Source organism: Mycteria americana, chromosome 1 (genome assembly GCF_035582795.1).
Source record: "Mycteria americana isolate JAX WOST 10 ecotype Jacksonville Zoo and Gardens chromosome 1, USCA_MyAme_1.0, whole genome shotgun sequence".
NCBI classification, from domain to species: Eukaryota; Metazoa; Chordata; class Aves; order Ciconiiformes; family Ciconiidae; genus Mycteria; species Mycteria americana.
In genome coordinates, this window is record NC_134365.1 from 201,931,386 (window position 1) to 201,950,050 (window position 18,665).

General features: G+C 43.1%; 1 long non-coding RNA gene across 2 annotated transcripts in view; it reads right to left on the reverse strand.

Annotated features, from left to right (window-relative positions):
* Positions 1 to 13,863: 13,863 nt before the first annotated feature.
* The window catches only part of LOC142405018 (uncharacterized), a 63,129-nt gene continuing 58,327 nt past the window's right edge, over positions 13,864 to 18,665 (reverse strand). For both annotated transcript variants that reach the window (XR_012774033.1, XR_012774034.1), the window contains exons 3-4: positions 15,126 to 15,318; positions 13,864 to 13,888 (exon numbers count right to left, since the gene is read on the reverse strand). This is a non-coding gene — a long non-coding RNA (uncharacterized LOC142405018). The remainder of the gene's footprint in view (positions 13,889 to 15,125; positions 15,319 to 18,665) is intronic.

Here is an 18,665-nt window from a genome sequence, read left to right on the forward strand (position 1 = left end):
CAAACCGAGCCAAATTTGAACAAATTTTCTCAGGCATAGCGTAAGGCACACCCCTGGCAGCAGCGCGTGTTTCCTGACAAAGCCCTAGTCTCTGGTGCAAAGCAGGCAGATGCTAGCAATTGTCAGTGAAACCATTTCGACTGTTTTCGTGCAAACTGTTTTCACATGAGCTTTTTTCCTTAGACCTGTTCTGGGAAGCAGCTGAACACTACAGATGAAACTTTACTTAGAAAAAGATTCCATCCCAGGCAAGTACCTGAGTAATTTCAGTCTAAATAGTTAATCTGGTAAATTATATGCAACCAAAAACAGGATCTTAAAATACAGAGGGTTAGGAAACCTTAATTATAGGTGGTGTTACCAAGCTCCACACATAATTTTTATTACAGTATCAACCCAAAGATCTGGCCAGGGTCACCATCCTGAGAACTCAGTGAAGGACTGAGATGAAGGAGATATTAAAATAGGTACATGTGCTAATAACAGTCAATAAACTCACAACAACTCTTCGTCTTAAGAAGCTTGGTAGACCATTCGGTCTCTTGATACAGTCAGTCCTTAGCCGCCTTCTGGAAATGGGCTTAGTTCATAAGCTTAGTTCAAAAATCTTATTTTTATTATTATTTTTCTTCTGTGCTTTTCTTTGCCTCTTGATCCTGCCGGAACAAGCTGAAGTTTTGAAGATTTTTTCTTTATAAATTTAGGACCTAGAAATACCCCTTTGAAAAGAAAAAGGGGGGGGGGGAGAAAAAAGAAAAAGGGAAAAAGAAAGAAAGCTGAGACCTTCACCCAAGCACCTGCCCTGAGGAGTCAGGACTTCAAGCGAAATACTGTGAGACTCATAATAATAGCGTGAGAGTTGGCAATCCTTCTTAAGGGTATAATTTCCATTTCTTCTAACCCCCTTTTTACTAGCAAAGTGGTCACACTGTAAAGAAGACTAGACCCCTAATATTAGGAGTAATCCAACACTTTTCCAGTGCAAAGTAAACTTCTCAGCAGTTTAACCATTTTTCAAATGCAAAACCTGTGACAGTGTCTCTGACATATGTAGGGTCACAGCTGAAATTCCATTCCCAAGCTAAAGGATGGTTGCAGTCATTGAAAAGATTACATAGGATCTTTCTTAAGATATTGGGGGGGCTGTAATTAGTGGAAATGTATCTCTGCACACTAGAGAAAGGAAGAAGGTGTAATTGTTTTACATGCTAAATTAAAAAGGGTGAAATAAGACAGGGGAGTAACAGAAAGATGTTGATTAAAGAGTAGAAAGAGTCTGAATACATGGAATACGCTTCATTTTGTATGTTTGAACTCTGGCCATGAAAAGCCAGTTAGTGTTGGAGGCTTGTTAGAGCTTGTACCACAGCAAGACAGTAAATACGAGTGAGTGGATTTCTGTACGGAGGGACTAGCCCTGCTGCAGCAGGTGCACCCCGAGCAGGTAACCGCAGGCACAGGCTCCCGGCTGCACCCTTCCAGCACGGAGCTGGGCACGGCAGCCAGGTCTCTGCAAGGGACTGAAAGCCTGTCGCTGACTTCTGCGGGGTTTGGATCAGACCCTAGCAAGGCTGTTTGCTTAAGTTGGGCTACTTTGCAAGGGAAGTGTTTTCAGATGAAATCTGGCCTTTCCTTTTTACGTATATTTTGCCCAACAAAAAGGAACACAGTGCCAGGCAGCATACAATATATTTCACTGTAAGAGACTTCTGTTCAGACATCATGCCAACATTTTGATACAAGCATTGCAGAGGTGATTTCTCTGCCAGGCCACTCCCTTCCGTTCATGATATTCTTTTGTTATCAAGTCATCTCCTGAATGAATGTGTGAAATGAACTGAAATTTGTTTTCTTGTCATGTTTGCAAAATATCCCTTGAAGACTTAGAGCATATGTTTTCACTTAAAATTATTCTCAGTGTGCTTAGAGCCTCAATCCATCATCAGAACTCACACCCACCTGTGCCTCTGCAGTTATAGAGTAGGATGAGTTCAAGGAAATCCAGCCTCCATCTGAAGGATACTTCTACAGCCAACAGTCTTGAACCAGGAGCTAACCACCCTGCCAGCACAACCCATCCCAGGGGAATCAAAGGGCATGAAATCAAGTCATTTTGGAGTTTGATTCACCCTGGCCTCCAAGGTTTTTGATGCAATCTGCTCCTAGAACTCAAGTATCTAACAAGGCTATGCAGAAGGATCAGGCAAGTATTTGATATTTTGATCTCAATCTGAGGGAGAAAGGACAGTCAGGTCTCCAGCTACAAGAGAAGGAGTTTACTTCAGCCAGAGAGCTTTGCCTCTCCTACAGAACCAGGTTTTGGGGTGGGATGAGGCCCCTTAATTCCCAGTCATCCTTGAAGGAGATAAAGCTCCTGGTGTTTCTGTGGAAGCATTTCACAGAGGAAGTTCTGGCACGAGGTGGACATATAGGTACTTTATAACTGGGCATTTAGAGAATTTTGCATTTGTCTGGTCTTATCTTGCTATGTTCAGTGGCAAGAAGTTCAGAAATCCAAGCCCCTTTACCCACATCTGGATGGAAAATGCCAAAGGACAGGACTGGTACAGAGGATGATTCCAAAAGCTAGAAGGAGCTATGTACTTCTTAAGTAAATGTCTAAATACCTAATTCCAGATGTGTAACTAAATCTTTGCTAGGATAGAAGGGTTTAAAATTAAAACAAGCTTTAAACAAACATTTTAGGGAACATGCCATCGAAATGTTTCATCTTTTTTGGACATTTTCAAGTTTTATAGGCCAGGTATTACTTTTCTGAAAAGGTAAGTTTTCTCAGTGTTCTCTTAACCCTTAAAGGGTTTATTTGAAGTATTCTATATCTAAGTAGAGTGTCCCAGGTGGGTAGAATAATATAATATCTTCTAGCTCTACGTGCTCTCCATGATTGCAAGCAATCAAATTGCTGCTAAAATTTTCAGCATAATGGCTATCTTTGCTCGGTGAGCAATTTTTCATCTTTTATTCATAAGCAGAGACCTGGAAGTTTGCAGGATTTCATACCACTGCTCTGGAATTCTCTCTCAACTCAGTCTTGTGCCTCAGCTCCATGCTGATGCTGTGGGATTTGATCCATTTGCACGGGGAACTGTGTCTAATTCCTGATGGCATGCAGCTGTATTTTACTTTTAAGGCCATATGTCTTTAGTTCTATATTAATGTTGTCTGAGATCTATCAGCTATTTGCATCATAACAAATTACTTTTTGATAGGAGATGAAATTTATTTGGAAGCACCTGTTCCTGCTATTGCAACACACCATGTTTTCATATTAGCAACAATACTTGCTTCATAGCCCACCCTTGCAGTTGCATGTCAGTTGTGCAAGACTTTTAGCCTAGGACATCTTGTATTGAGATTTCTGTTCTGTATGTAACTCAGCGCAGCTCCCTAAGAATTTTGTAGCCGTGAATCCTTTCTGATGTTAAATAGCATCACGGTGTACAGGCAAGTCTATGTTGTAGAGGCAAACTATTCCCAAACTACCCCCACAAGGTCAGTAAAATCTGTTGATGTCCATTGAGATTCTTTAGTGCTTGCAGATCACGTCCATCTTCTCTCTCAGTGAGCCAGTTTTTATTCACTAAATGCTGTGTCTTAGAAAATGACCTTCAGTAATGCAGAAGGAAACTACTTGTGAAATGGACACCTTTTGGGTTAAAGGAAACTTTCTGGATTTGGTCAAGAACTACTGAAAAAGTAGAGTGCCTTTTTCACCCTCTTCTCTTTGAGCAAAATTTCCTTCCTCTTCCTCCCAGCTCAACCATAGACACAAATCTCAACAAGAATCACCTTCCAGATTCCAGTAAAATATCTATACATAGTAAGAGAGTAGATTTATATTTGGGGGGGGGAAAAAAGATAAGGACAAGCAAATGTCAGAAATTTGTATATATTGGTCATTCAGTATCTTCAGAGGTATCAAATATTTAACCTCCAGAAGCAAAAAAAAAATCAGAGTTTTGTCACAAGTTCACAGATTCTTACAAACTGGTGTAGATTAACTGAACAGGACTAAAGTCACCTCTAGACCATGGAGGTCCTGTGCTAGTTTCTGCCTCCTCTGCTTGCATGCTCCAGACAGAGTGGGTACGTGCTGTAAGAGTCAACAGGGAGCACTGCTGTTAACTTGTGATAAGGTCTTTTTTGGCCTATTTAAAACACAGAAAAAATGTGGAACATGAAGAAGCCTCCAAAGCATCAAGTGGGGGAAAATCCCCCCTGAGCAGACCCCATGGGAACAGGAACATGGTTGCATCCTGATGACTCCTTCAGAAGCCCTTGGATGAAGCAGATCAGAGGATGGGGCTACTAACAGGAGGCACATGTTGAAGGAAGAGGAGATGTGTAGTACCTAGCTTAGAAAGAGAGCAAGTAGTTTCAGAGCCCATGCTGGCTGGGCTGACACATCCAGGCCTTGTGGGTTTGCTTACATTTGAAATAATGGGTTTTCCATGACCTGGAGCAGTCCAAGATCTCTACTACTCAGAGAGGATTACAGTACCTTAATTTAGTCAAGCATATAACTGCTGTGCAAGTCTTGGACCTGCAGCATAAGAACATCTTGCTTTTCAGGGCAAAGAGCTGCAATACGGTGCTCGCAGAATACGAGAACTGAACAAGTTTAGCTAGTTAGCTGGATACAAAATTAGCAACGGAAGTGAAAAGAAGCATCTTTCTCTTTCACAAGCTCTTGCTTCAGAAGCTCTTTCATTTGTTGTTATACTGCCATCTTAGATAAAATCTCCAAGGCTGATTTCTCACTGACTGCCATCCAGGAACACTACCTGCAACACAGGATCTGGCCTCACCCGAGCTCTCTCTGAAATTAATGAGACTTACTTTCAGTTACTTTGCATACCCTCCCTCTAGTTTCCTTCTAGTGTGGGACTAGGACTTAAAATTACTTTACTAACTAATAATGGGAAATAGCAACAATTGCCACAAAAATAGACCCGATGCTGTACGAGTTCCAGTGACATACCTGGGTGAGGTGATTCCTACCTCATCCCTACAGCAAGCACAAGACATGTAGAAAGGATGGGGTAATGTGGTAGGCTTTTGAAATTCCCTTCCTCTCAGTACAACACACAGTGAAAGCATAATATGGGCTTACAGGCACCTGCCAAAGCTCTGACTGCTCCCTCCTCTACCAAGCTTCAGGGAAATTTCTCTAACTAGGAAAAAAAAAAAAAAAAGCCAAACAGAAAAGCATCCTGTTACCATACTACCATATTTCCCAGTGGCAGTACTCAGTTGCTGAGAAAGTACCAAGTCTTCCTTCTGCCTCCTCAAGGACTGGCTCTCCCTGCTCTCTCCTTGTACGCTGCATTAATGAACATGCCCTTCTGTTCCTCTCCCTCGCTGCAACCTTTCAACTCATCCGTCTGTCACTTGGCAGTAGCTTCAGGAGGGCTCTTCCCAGGGACATTTCATGTTTATTCAAGTGTTGCTGTGCTGTGAGACTAAAGAAGCAGATCTGTTGCTTCCAGCTAGATCTGTTTATTTCCCATCACCACAGCACCACGTATTCCCATACCAGAGGCAGGATGGCAGATACCAAGCTGAAAACAAGTCAGGGGACTGTTTTCCTTTCTCATATTCCCTTTAGTTGCACGTGGCCTTTCTATTCAGGTGGTACACAGTGAATTCAAACAGGGTTTGCAGAACCCTTGTGAAAACAGCCTCTCTTTTTCCTCCATGCCATCGTGATTCCTTTGCTTTTACCACAAGACTCTGCTGAGCTTAATGTATAGGAAGAAAGTACAAATGTATGGAGTGAGGCCAGCCTTTAGCCCTGTAATGGAGCCTTTAGGGACCTGGTAGACCCACTGACCCCATTTTGTAATGTGCTGGACTTGGTCCTCACCAATACACTTAATTGAGGTCCAGACGGAGTAGGAGGAGCTGTATGTGCATAGTGTGGGTACCATGGGGTTATCTTGGGATAGAAAAGCTCTTTCTCCCATGTTAAATGTAGGTGGTGCTTACTGTTGCATGACCTGAGGTAGGGCACAGGCTTTTTGTTCCTCAGCCTGGCTTGTCCTATTTCCCTTGTGCTTGGAATGAAGCCTGGGTAAGGAGCCTTCTTTGAAGTGAGGTGGTACTTGTTATCCTGGCCAGACAGGAGATGAAATGAGTCTGTAGATAACTTAAGAAATTGCTTTAGAGTTCTTACTTTTTCAGGAGGCTCTGCAAGAGAGCATACCCAGCCCACCGCTGGCTAAGCGATACCATGGCAGCTGTGCTATGGGGCATGCAAAGGCTGCTTTTGGCTACACAGAGTAAACATTCTTGGATTACTTTTTGTATTCCACAGGGTAAGAGCCTGTGCAGAAACACCTACTGAAGAGTAGTTTATGTGCTGTGACATGCTGAAACAGCAGTTCCTGCTCTCTCTGAGCCCACAAAAAAGCTGTATGTGGAATTGCTCATGGTGGCAAATATGGGAAATTAAGATAATGCTTGGCATTCAGAACAAGCTACAAGAATAGCAAAGGATTATAGCTCTCTACACGCATACAGTCCTAGGTGAGCATGTATGATACGGAGGCAACAGGATAACTGCAGAACTACCAGCAAAAATGGTAAAAACTACAATCAAAAAATTACTTCTATTAAAATCAAGCTTTAAAAAGGTGCATATGCTAAAAGGATGCCAGAAACCATTTCATTAGCATTGTAAGAAAACCCACAACTTAAACAGGTGAAATTCAAAGCTTGCAATAGTGAGCTATTCTGCATCATGGGAATACATGAATTAAAGATTTATGTAAATACATTAGAAAATACAGACCAAAAGGAAAACTGCCAGAAGCGGGAATAGCCCTTGCTGCCTGCAGTGCACACTCAACAAGGTTACAGGCTGATTGCAAAGGGGATTGTGATCAAGAAAGAACGAAAGGCTGGAGCAGTCCTTGGAAGAGAGAGCTTCATCCAGCAGCAAGGGCCAGCAATCTGCTAGGGCTGTCCTGCCAGCTACGCAGTGGCAATGGGATGCACAACAACTTTGAGAAACTGCAAGAGTTAAAGAATCTCCGGGTCTGAAGTACCAACGTGGTAGTCTCAAAGACTGCTCCAGAATAGATCTAGGTCTGGACCAGTAAAGACTGGGGATCAGCATTTAAAGTTTGAGACCCAGAAATGCGAATGCCAGCACTCTCTTGTTGAATGCTGCATTCATACCAAGGAATCAAAAGACTGGATTGGTAGATAGAAGGTCAGCTGCCTGTGAATGGCTTATCATCAGCTCTAGCTAACAAAAGGGGCTACACAAACATTGTTTTTTCCTGTGTCTCACAAACATGAAAACTAACTTTCAGCATACAAATTTACAAAAGCAATAAAAACCTGAAAGATCTACTGATTGCAGGCATGGTTCCTCAAGTTTGTGAAACAAAGCTAAAGGTAGACTGTATACCTCCTCATCTGATTAAGAAAAACCTGTTTGCAAACAAAACATGGATTGTGGTTGCCAGAACTACAACTGAGACCATGGTAAATTATCAGACAATTAGTATAGGGCAACCCACAAGGCACACTTCCTACCCCATTATCAGCTAAAGGAGGAGCTCTGAATATTAGATGTGATTTTATGTACAGGCTCCAGGATAGCAAATTTTCCCGTGTAACAGGAAAGGGTATTAAACCCGCCCCTCACCCTCACTCACAAAATCAACTGGAATCATTCAAATATTAGAAAATAAGTGAGGATGTTTTATATTGGCCCAAATTAACAGTGACATAGGAAAGCTGGCATGTTGCAAATGTCAAAAATATAGTCAAGTCAAAGAAAAGAAACAAGCTTAGTGGTTGGTTGAAGTACCATCAAAACAAATTAAAATGTTAATAATATGATTAGCTGCGATAGCTGGTTGTGAAGCTAGGCACCAGGTAAAGTTAATTCTCAGATCCAGCAATGAATCTGGATGAACCCAGATGGCTATGGTTTTTTCTGTGGCTTTCAAGCCACATTTTGCATACAAGAATAGGCAACGTATTATCACAGAACTTGAAGATCTACAACTCAGTCAAATGAATAATTCTTCTCTCAGTTAGATGCAATAAAAATGTTGTTTGTTCCCATTGTTTTATTTCCCAGGATGGCTATCATTTTGCACTCATATTGCACATCATATTGCACTCTTTACATTCTGCATCTCTCCTGCTACCTGGAATCCACTCTGGGCTACTGAGCACTGCTCAGAATTGAATGTGAGAGCTGCTTTTTGTCATCTTTATTGGCAGGAAGACAAAGTTCAAACATGTAGCTACGCTACCTAAGAACAGATATACTGATTCACACCACAGGTCAATCCAGCCTATTGTCCAGTTCCAGCAACTGATGCATAGGGAAGAGTACAAGAACAAGGCAAGCGTGGAGTAAGACTTCATCCTCTCTAGACCTCAGCAACTTGCAGCTGGGATTTCCTTGGCTGGAAACATATCTATCTATAATGGCTCTTGGTAGATCTTTTTCTCCCATGAATATGCTCAATTGTGTTTGAACCATGTAAACCATTAACAGCCATGGTATTTTTCAGCAAGGAGTTCCATGGCTTAACTGTGTTTCTCAATGAAACCATGTCCTTTTGTTTGCTTTGAAACTGCCCCTACTAGTTTCATTTAATGATTCCTTGTCCTTATATTTTAAAAGAAAGCAAACACTTGCTACCTACCTATAGTATCTGTTTTGTTCTATCATATGCCCCATCCTCTGGTTCATACCTTCAACATCGATCAACAGCTTAATATCCTCATTACTAAATGATCCATAAGCAATTGAAGCAGAAAAACTTATTCCAATTAGTGCAGAAAAGCTCAGTGAGAGAATATTTCATATCAGGCCTAAATCTGCTTCTACCCAATTCCCACATAATTGAAGGAGAAACAGTACCTCTTACCATCTCCTTAGAGGGCTCAGTTCCCATTGAACTCAGTCCCTTTCAAGACCAAGCTTTGAGGTGAGAAGTGTCTTCCACATCAGGTTCCACCAGGCTCAACATCTACTAGGTACAGTTCAGTCTGACCACAGGCACTGGATCTTGGGCCCACCAAACAGTAAGAGTCAGGGGTTTCTGGTCTGAAGGGAAAAACCTTTTCCCATATTTTTTGCTGTATTGGTAGTCAGGCACCGAGGCACAATAAAGATATATCTATGAGTGGTATAGTAGATACCTTCATGTGTCATCTGATTTACAATGAAAATAAGTAAATGAAAAGAAAAAATCTTAGAGGAAAAATACTTCTGTTATCTGAAAATAATATTACACAAGTTTCTCTTTTTGGAAATTGTCCATTCATTTTCTTCATAAACATTTACTAAGGAGAAAAGTATTTTATGAACATATGGCACTCGTCTCTGTTTTGGATGTAAAAACGTCTGGTATTTTGCTGACTTCATTTCATTGTGAGTCACTGTGTAGCTTTGTATAAACACCAGGGTATTTTCATCAATTAGAAATAACTGAGATTTTCAACATAACATTCCCATATTTACTTGTGCTTGAATAGTTCTGCTAATATCCTAGACAATATACTTATAGATATATATACTGCACACACAGGATCCCTGTTCCTAAAAATTCCAGTCAAAGAAATAATGCCTGAGGAGCCATGACTCTGCCCTAAAACCCCACTGATCCATTAGCAAAAACCCTACAGATTTTCCCTGTAAGTGAGTGTCCTTCATCAGTTAGGATACTGTGGTCAGGAAAAAGAAATAGTCTTTGAAAATCTCATTCTAATGGAAAAAAATACTATTATCAAGTGACTGGGCTATTTTTTAAGATAATTGGAGCATATACAGAATCTCATCCGATTGTTTCAGAGAACTCTTTCATTATAATACGTTCCTGCATGTTGTTGGTAACTGGATACTCAGAGTGAGCAAATTAATTGCCCTATCAATACTCCAAGAACTAGATTGATCCTGTCCCAGTTCTGGAGCACTGCAGGAGAAAGACACCAGAAGTCCTGCCCACCTCAGGAAGCTTGTAAAAACGCTCACTTTTGTCATGATCCAAATCACTGGCACAACGCAGAACCGAGACAGCAATCCAAGTCGCTGTGGTGGCATCTCTAGAAGTGGCAAAGATGTGATCACATATGGCAGGACAAGCATCAGAAACAGGTTAGAAGCAGGATGTGCTTATGCTTCTACTGAGGGCACTTTCATGGGAGATAGATGATGTGGGTTCAAATCCCTTTAGGAAAAAAGAGTGTCTGTAGCCCAAGGCTCCTGGATAACTGCTCCAGCCTTTGAGATAGCAGGTAAAATGGAGATGAGAGCTGTGTGAAGCTAGCTTGTTCCATGGCTGAAATCACACTTTCTAGTCAATTTACGTCTCAATGCAAAAGGGGAGCATCTTCTCTGACCTCGTCAGAGTGAAAACAGGCACGACCTTTGCTATTCGTCCTCCCACAAGGTGACACTAGATGGCAGCAATTGAAGTGGCAGCAGGAGCTGCAGATCACCGGCCCAGAAGGCACTCTGGCAACCAGCTGGCGTGGAGTCCTTGGGGCCACCTGATAGTCCCCGCTTCCCTCTCTGCCTTGCTGCCACAGAGGGTGCCACGGGGCTCGGGCAACTCGTGAGATGGGGTACAGACATGCAAACGAAGTCACCTGTGCCCTGACTTTCCTGCTTCGTTATTATTTCACGCCTTTCTCTATGCTGACTTGCCCATATCTGGTTGGTCCATTTTGCGCCTGAGGCCTCTTTGCCTGCATTAAAATGACAACTTTTCCCAAACTAATGTGATAGAAGGTATTAGCCAGTCTATTGTTCTGATTGCTCCTTTGGAGTTAAATGCTTTTGCATTTAAGCTTTTGCACGGCATTGTAGAAATACTCTCAATAATGGCCTTGTTAGTAACAAGTCCAGAATCAACAAGCACGGTAATAGATTGATAATGTCTCAACTGCTGTTCAGACAATTTGTTGCATAGCTTCCTATTTCTAAAGGAAGCCGATGGAGGAAAAATCTGAGACTCTCCAAAACATAACAGCACCAATATAGGATATGTTCCTCTTGTTCTAATAAGACAAGACCTCACTGCCAGCAAAATCAGAGGCTATTCAAAGTTTAACAAAGATGTATCAAAAGACAATGAGCAGCAACAGCATTAGTATTGCCTTTGGAATATTCACACGCATGTCCTCTGCATGCCACTTTTGTCCAATATCTCTGTCACAGTTAAAGCTGTCTCACTGCTCCGTTATACCTGTCTTTTGCAGGGGGGTTTATTGCCAAGTTCTGAAAATGTCTTTGGGGCTTAAATCTGGAATTCAGGCACTCGGCTTGGGAAAAGAGCATCATTTACACAGTAATTCAGATTCTGACTTTGAGCTAGTGAAAACAAAATCCAGTGCTTAGTCACTGATGGGAACTGCAGTCATTTTATTCAAGACCTCAAAACCCAATTGCTAGCTGCAACTTCTGCTGCTGCAGTGTGGGGTAGTCACCTAAAGATAAGTGCCTTATAAGACAGCAAAACCATTTACATCTTTGGTTGAGCAATTCTGGCAGTGACCATGCTATCTGTCTGCCAAGCCGCAGGGAAGTGGAAGGGAGGGGTGGAGACATGAATTGTCACTGTGCATAAGCATACAAGAGGTGGAAGCACTGGCAGGTGACCTGGGAGGATTACAGAGACACTGTCTGAGTATGCAGAAACAGGGTTTTGGAAGCCAAAGACTACCAGAAGTTGAATCTGAGGAGGGACATAAAGGGTAACCAGAAAGGCTTCTATAGGTATATGAGCAGCTAAAGGAAGACTAGGGATAATGTGGGCCTGCTGCTGAAGGGGGCAGGAGACCTGGAGACAAAGGATGTGGAGGTTCTCAATGACTTCTTCGCCTTGATCTTTACTGGTAAGAGCAGCCTTCAACAATCCCAGACCCTGAGACCAGAGGGAGTCTGGAGCAAGGAAGACTTACGCTCAGTAGAGAAGGATCAGGTTAGGGAACATTTAAGCAAACTGGATATAAACAAGCCCATGAGACTTGACAGCACACACCCACAAGTGCTGAGGGAGCTAGCCAATGTCATTGCAAGGCCAATCTCAATTATATTTGAAAGGTCAGGACAATAAGCAGAAGTTCCTGACAACTGGAAGAGAGCAAGTGTCACTCCTGTCTTCAAGAAGGGCAAGAAGGAGGATCTGTGAAACTACAGGCCAGTCAGCCTCACCTCAGCCCCTGAGAAGGTGAAGGATCAAATCCTTCTGGAAGCCATTTACAAATATGAAGGACAAGAAAGTGATTGGAAGTAGTCAGCATGGATTTACAAAGGGGAAAACATGCCTGACCAACCTGATAGCCTTGTATGTTGAAATTACTAGCTTGGTGGATGAGGGGAAAGCAGTGGATGTTGTTTATCTTGATTTTAGCAAGGGTTTCAACACTGTCTCACATAACATCTTCATTGACAAACTGAAGTACTGGCTAGATAAGTGGATAGCGAGATGGATGGAAAACTGGCTGAACTGCCACGCTCAAAGGTTTGTGATCAGTGGCATGAAGTTCAGATGGAGGCTAGTCACTAGTGGAGTACCTCAGGGGTTGGTGCTGAGGCCAATACTGTTTAGCATCTTCCCATCTGGATAATGGGACAGAATACACCCTCAGTAAGTTTGCAGACAATACAAAACTGGGAGGAGTGACTGATACACCGGATGAGCGTGCTGCCATTCAGAGTGACCTTGGCAGGGTGGAGGAATGGGCTGACAGGAGTCTCATGAAGTCCAGCACAGAGAAATGCCTAGTCCTGTCCCTGGGGACGAATAACCCCAGGCCGCAGGACACGCTGGGGTATGACCAGATGCAAAGCAGGTTTGCAGAAAAAGACCTGGGGGTCCTGGTGGACATCAAGTTGAACATGAGCTGGCAATGTGTCCTTGAAGCCAGTGGCATCTTGTGCTGCATTAGGAAAATGTTGCCAGCAGGCTGAGGGAGGTGACCCTTCCCCTCCTCTCAGCACGGGTGAGACACATCTGGAGTGCTGGATCCAGGTCTGGGCTCCCAGTACAAGAGTCCCTTACATACTGGAGTGACTCCAGCGAAGCACCACAAAGGTGATTAAGGCACAGGAGCATCTGTCATACAAGGAGAGGATGGGAGAGCTGGGACTGTTTAGCCTAGAAAAGAGAAGACTCAGGGGAGCTTATCAATGTATACAAATACTGGATAGGGAGGGGAGGTAAAGAAGATGGAGCCGGGCTCTTCTCAGTGGTATCCAGTGAAAGGACAGGGGAATGCACACAAACTGAAATACAGGAAATTTCACTTAAACATGAGAAAAAGCTTTTTTATTGTAAGAGTGGTCAAACATTTGCCCAGAGTGGTTTCCCAGAAAGGTTACGGAGTGTCCACCCTTGGAGATATTCAAAACCTGACTGGACACAGTCCTGGGCAGCCTGCTGTAGGTGACCCTGCTCTGAGCAGAGGAGTTGGACTAGGTGATCTCCAGAGCTCCCAGCCAACCTCAACCGTTCTGTGGTTGTGTGAATCTGTGATTCTGTGTCAAACAGCTTAGTCCTCAGATGTCCCTCATTGCCTTCTACACTGCAGAGGCCACCCAAACTCTGCAAGACGAGCGCTGCAGGGCTAAAGCTATGCCTGCCATGCTGCATACAGTAAGCACGCACTATCATCTGCACCTTATTGTGCATGCCTGATTTGTTCGTGTTGTGATCATTGCACCAAACAGAGAAGGCCCAACAAGAGGTCTGTGCAGAGATACAATTTTTTTAACAGTAGCAGGAAATGAAAAATCATCTTCACAGTCCAGAGACAAAGCATCTTTTCTGGCAGCTCCCTGGGGAGCTGGCTTTGGCTCGCTGTCTCGTTTTCTCAGCAGTACAAGACACTGTAGGATCAAGAAATTAACAGGAAAAGATTAGCAGGCACCTTCTGGAGTCCTGTCTGTAAGATATCTGGTGCTCTGTTGGAGCTGTACATATATGACTTTTTAAAGGAATAATTGTGTTTCTGAGGAAACAATTACTCAAAACTTGCTAAAAATTATAGTAAATTGAGATTAGTCTGAATTTGGAGCTCTCTGCCAGTAAAACACCTTTCAGCATGAATAAACATTTGCTAAACTGACAGAACCTATGGGCAAAACTAATTATCACCTGCACTGTGGTATTAATGGCAGACAGCATCTTGGTGATGATACTGTGCTACTTGAGACTGACAGGGCCCAGTTGTGCCAACTGACACACTTTCATCAGAAATACTGCAATATTTGACGTTTTCCCTCAAAGCTACCACAGCTCCTAAAATACTATGAATGCTGTGAATGCATGAAAATCTCACTGAAAGTATCCAAACCTTGTAACTACTGGCAGAAGCTTGAAAAGACTCTGAAAGCTCAAAAGTCTAAATGGCAACAATAGTCTGGATTATTGATGATTTCAGAGAGCCTGATTCATATAATTTGAACACATGGGACCAGCAGTGTTCCTTACAGTTCCTCCTCTCAGGCACAGAAGAGAAATCATCCATCTTTGCCATTGTGGGGCTCAATCCTCTGTACAAGGCCACTGTCATCTTTTTTTATTTTTGACAGTCAGGTAGGGGTGTTCTTCATGAAATGAGGAGGCCAAGGTGTTGAGAAACCTCTTCTTACCATAGCTCCAAGTCATTTCTTCCTTAAATCAGAGCCTATTGTCACACACAGTCTAGCTTTATAAACTTATCATTTTTGCTAATAAATACCCTGTAAGATTTAGTAGCAGCTTCAGTGGCTCCATGTGTTACAACTAGAAAGATTTTCAGCTTTTGGTCAACACTCAGCTTTATACTCATGATATCTTATTCAACTTCTTAAGGTTTTAATAAATATCAGGCTGTGCTAAAAATATTTTTATTTGTCAGATGGCATTTTTAAAAAAAGTTTTGGATGGAGCTCTCAAATAGCATATGCTCATGCCATTTTTCCCTTTTACAAAAAAGTATCCTATTGAAATGTTTTGAGAATATTTTTGACTGCCAATGCACTATGAACAACAGGAGACATGGCTGACCCCACCAGAGATTAATGGGTCAGAATCTGTGTCTTTCTGTGGAATGGAAGATGTCAACACTAAAAGCTCCCTTACCCCACAGATAGCTGGTCCCAGTCCTGTTGTTTTTTCCAGTCTTCAGAAAAATCCTTGGCAAGAACTGTCAAATTTCCAAGAATCTCCTCTTCACATCTCTCTTCTTTTCTTTTGAAGGACTCTCTCATCATAGTAATGCAGACCTCTTGCAAGAATGTGGGTCAGACGTGTGTGTAGGCCAAATGGCTTATGCCTGGAACAACAGCAAATGAACAATGAAATCCAGCAAAAAGATGAAAAAGAAGATTTACAAGGATATTTTTTTTCCATAAATGTTTCTCACTTTTTAATTTATTTGACTCAACTGTGCAATTGTCTCTGGCCCACTGGAAGGCTATCTGATCACTTGTGGACACGATGTCCTGTGCCACCTTATACACATTTGAAATTGATTTGTCAAAACTGGCAGCACTGCAGAAGTTTTTTCACACTTTAACCTAAGATAGAACAGGCAGAACTTTTTTTTCCTTTTTTTCTCAGTCCAGATATATCAAAAAAAGCTTGTTTCTTCTAATTGCCCACCTGACTTCCTATAAATGAGCGAGCATGTTGTTGCCCTCTACTGACAGGCCTATATGCACTAAAATGGATCTATTACTAAGTTCTTTCAATCGTATTGGTCCTTTTAAAATGGCAAAGAGTTTTGATTTTTTGGCTGTCCTTCTGCAGGTGTGAGGCTCTGATTTATAAAATTAGACCCATGGTTTTAGTTTAAAGTCTTGATCCAGCAAAATGCCTTAGTAAGTGTTTAATTTTAAATCAGCTGCACTGCACAAACTCTTAAACTTGAACACACATTTAACTGCTTTAATAGTGCGAGACCTCATTTGGGGTGTACAGTTTTAAGCAACTGCAGTCTGATTTTCAGATATACTCATGAATTTTGTCCTATATTATTCTTCTCCATTTTTTCCACTCCTCTGATGCTCTCCTGCCTCTGGTAAGTTAAGAAATGGAAGACTACCTGTCTTCTACATATAGTTGTATCTCACCGAACACCCAAAAATCAGAAATGCCAGTTTTTAGTGAATGCGGATAACTCTAAGAATAATGGATCCCTCAAGTTAATGGAGTTAATGGAGTTAATGGATCCCTCAAGTTCTAGCCCTCATATTTACATCTTAGTTCAGACTACTAAAAATTAAGACTTTCTATATATGAAGAACATTACAGTCAGGCAAACATAACTTCAGAAAAATGGAGGAGGAGGGGTACTACAGAATAGTCAGCATCACCTTAGTCTCTGTAAAGATATCGGAGAAATCCTCACAGGAGCCATTTTCAGGAAGGAAAAGGAGGTGACTGGGAACAACCAGCATAGATTTACCAAGGATAAACTGTGCCTGGCCAACCCAATTGCCCTCTACAATAGGATGACTGATTTTTGTGGACAAATGGAGAGCAGCACATGCCATTTGCCTCAACTTTAGCAGGGCTTTTGACATGGCCTCCCATAGCACCCCTAGAGACAAACTGGGGAGACATGGACCATGGGCAAATTCCAAGATGGGTGAAAGACTTCCTAGACTGGTGGGCTCAGAGAGCAACAGTCAACACTTTGAAGTAATGACTGTTTAAGAGCAAAGTTCCTCAAAGGTTGATACCATGGCTGATATTGTGTGTCATCTTCAACAACTTGGGCAATGGCATGGACTGCACCCTCAGCAGGCGGACATCAATTTGGACAGGGAACAGGTGATACACTGGAGACCAGGGCTGCTGTTAAAGCAGGCTCAGAAGGCTGGAGCCAACAAGAACTTCACAAAATGTGTCAGACAAATGCAAAATGTTGTACCTGGGAAGAATAAACCTGATGCAGGAGAGCAGACTGAGGACAGCAGCTCTGCAAGAAAGGACTGGGCTGGTCTTGGACAACAAGTTAAATATGAGCAAGCACTGCACCCTTCAAAGACTAACCAGACATTGGCTACATTAGCAAGATGGTAGCAAGAAGACTGAAGGAAGAGGTTACCCACTCTATATGGCATTTGCATGGCTCCATCTGGAGTACTGAGCCCACCTGGGGACTCCCCAGTATGAGAGAGATTTTGGCAAGCTGGGAATATCTCCAGCAGAGGTTAGGGGGCTGGAGCAGCTGATGTTTGAGGAGAGACTGAAGAAGGTGAGCTTTTTCAGCATGGAGTACCTAGAGGGAGGTTTTAGAGAAGACAGACTCACAATCTTCTCAGAGGAACACAGGAAGCAACAAGAAGCAGCAGTAACAGGCTGCAACAAGGGAAAATCTGACTGGATCTGGTGAGGATGGTGCAGCACTGGACCACAGGCTCAGAGATGTGATGGCATCTCCATCCCTTGAGGTATTCAAAATGCATCTGGACTCCGAGCAATCAAACCAACTATAAGTTAGAATCGCAGAATCATAGAATCACAGAATCACAGAATATCTCAAGTTGGAAGGGACCCACAAGGATCAACAAGAACAACTCCCTGCTCCTTGCAGGACTACCTAAAACTAAATCATATAACTAAGAGTGTCGTCCAGATGCTCCTTGAACTCTGACAGGCTTGGTGCCATGATCACTTTCCTGAGGACCTTGTTCCAGTGACCAACCACCCTCTCAGTGAAGAACCTTTTCCTAACGTCCAATCTGAACTTCCCCTGACACAGCTTCATTCCATTTCCTCATGTCCTTATTAACCCTGATTTGAGCAGGAATTTTTCCCCGACAACCTCCAAGGTCCCCAGCAACTGCAGTTATCCTGTGTCCATGGCTCTAAGAATATTTTAGGTCCCGTTTCCCATAGTGCACTATGGAGCAACAGTTGTCACAGCCAGGACCCCAAAGACTGTTAAGGTAGAGGACCTAACATCCTTCCTATCTATAGAAATGTCTCTCTAGTCATTTTTGAAAATACTCGTCCTTCTTTACTGCTCTTGGAAAACAGCCAAAATCCAGTTTAACAGCCTAACTGGGAAGGACTGGGAGGAAGAATTCCTCAGGGTAGAATAAAGGAGCCTGGGATGCCACAAAGCCAGTAAAATGACCTTTTTATCTTTCCTGGTCTCCCACGGAGGGAGGTGTAAGTGCAGTGGCAGGGCATGGGCTGCCCCTGGACCCAGGGGCCAGAGCACCAGCTGGGCCACAAACAGCCCCCTTCTGCGAAGCCACCCCATGTCACACCGCCCACAGCCGCGAGCAGGTGATTTGGGTCAACCCAGCCCCTTTCCGCCATCACCATGCTCTCTCCCAACGCAATAAATAGAAAGGCTATTTTGTCGAGCCCGGCTGTTTTTATTCAGGAACTTCTCAGAGGAAGCTTGAGTGCGTAAACAGGAAAGCAGGGGCTGTTTTTACTTCACCCATCTATAGCCGGTACACGCAGGCTGACATCAGGCGAGGGCCAGCTGCACTGAGCGCACCCAACAATTTGCTCCCGAGGCGGCAGTGCCAGCGCCGGGGCAGGCACGGCCGGAGGGAAATGCGGACAAACGCGCTGCCCCTCCGGAGCCACCGCCTCCCCGACACCCCTGTGGCTGCTCCAGCTGCCCCCCCAGGTCCCCGCCCATGCCGGGGGCAG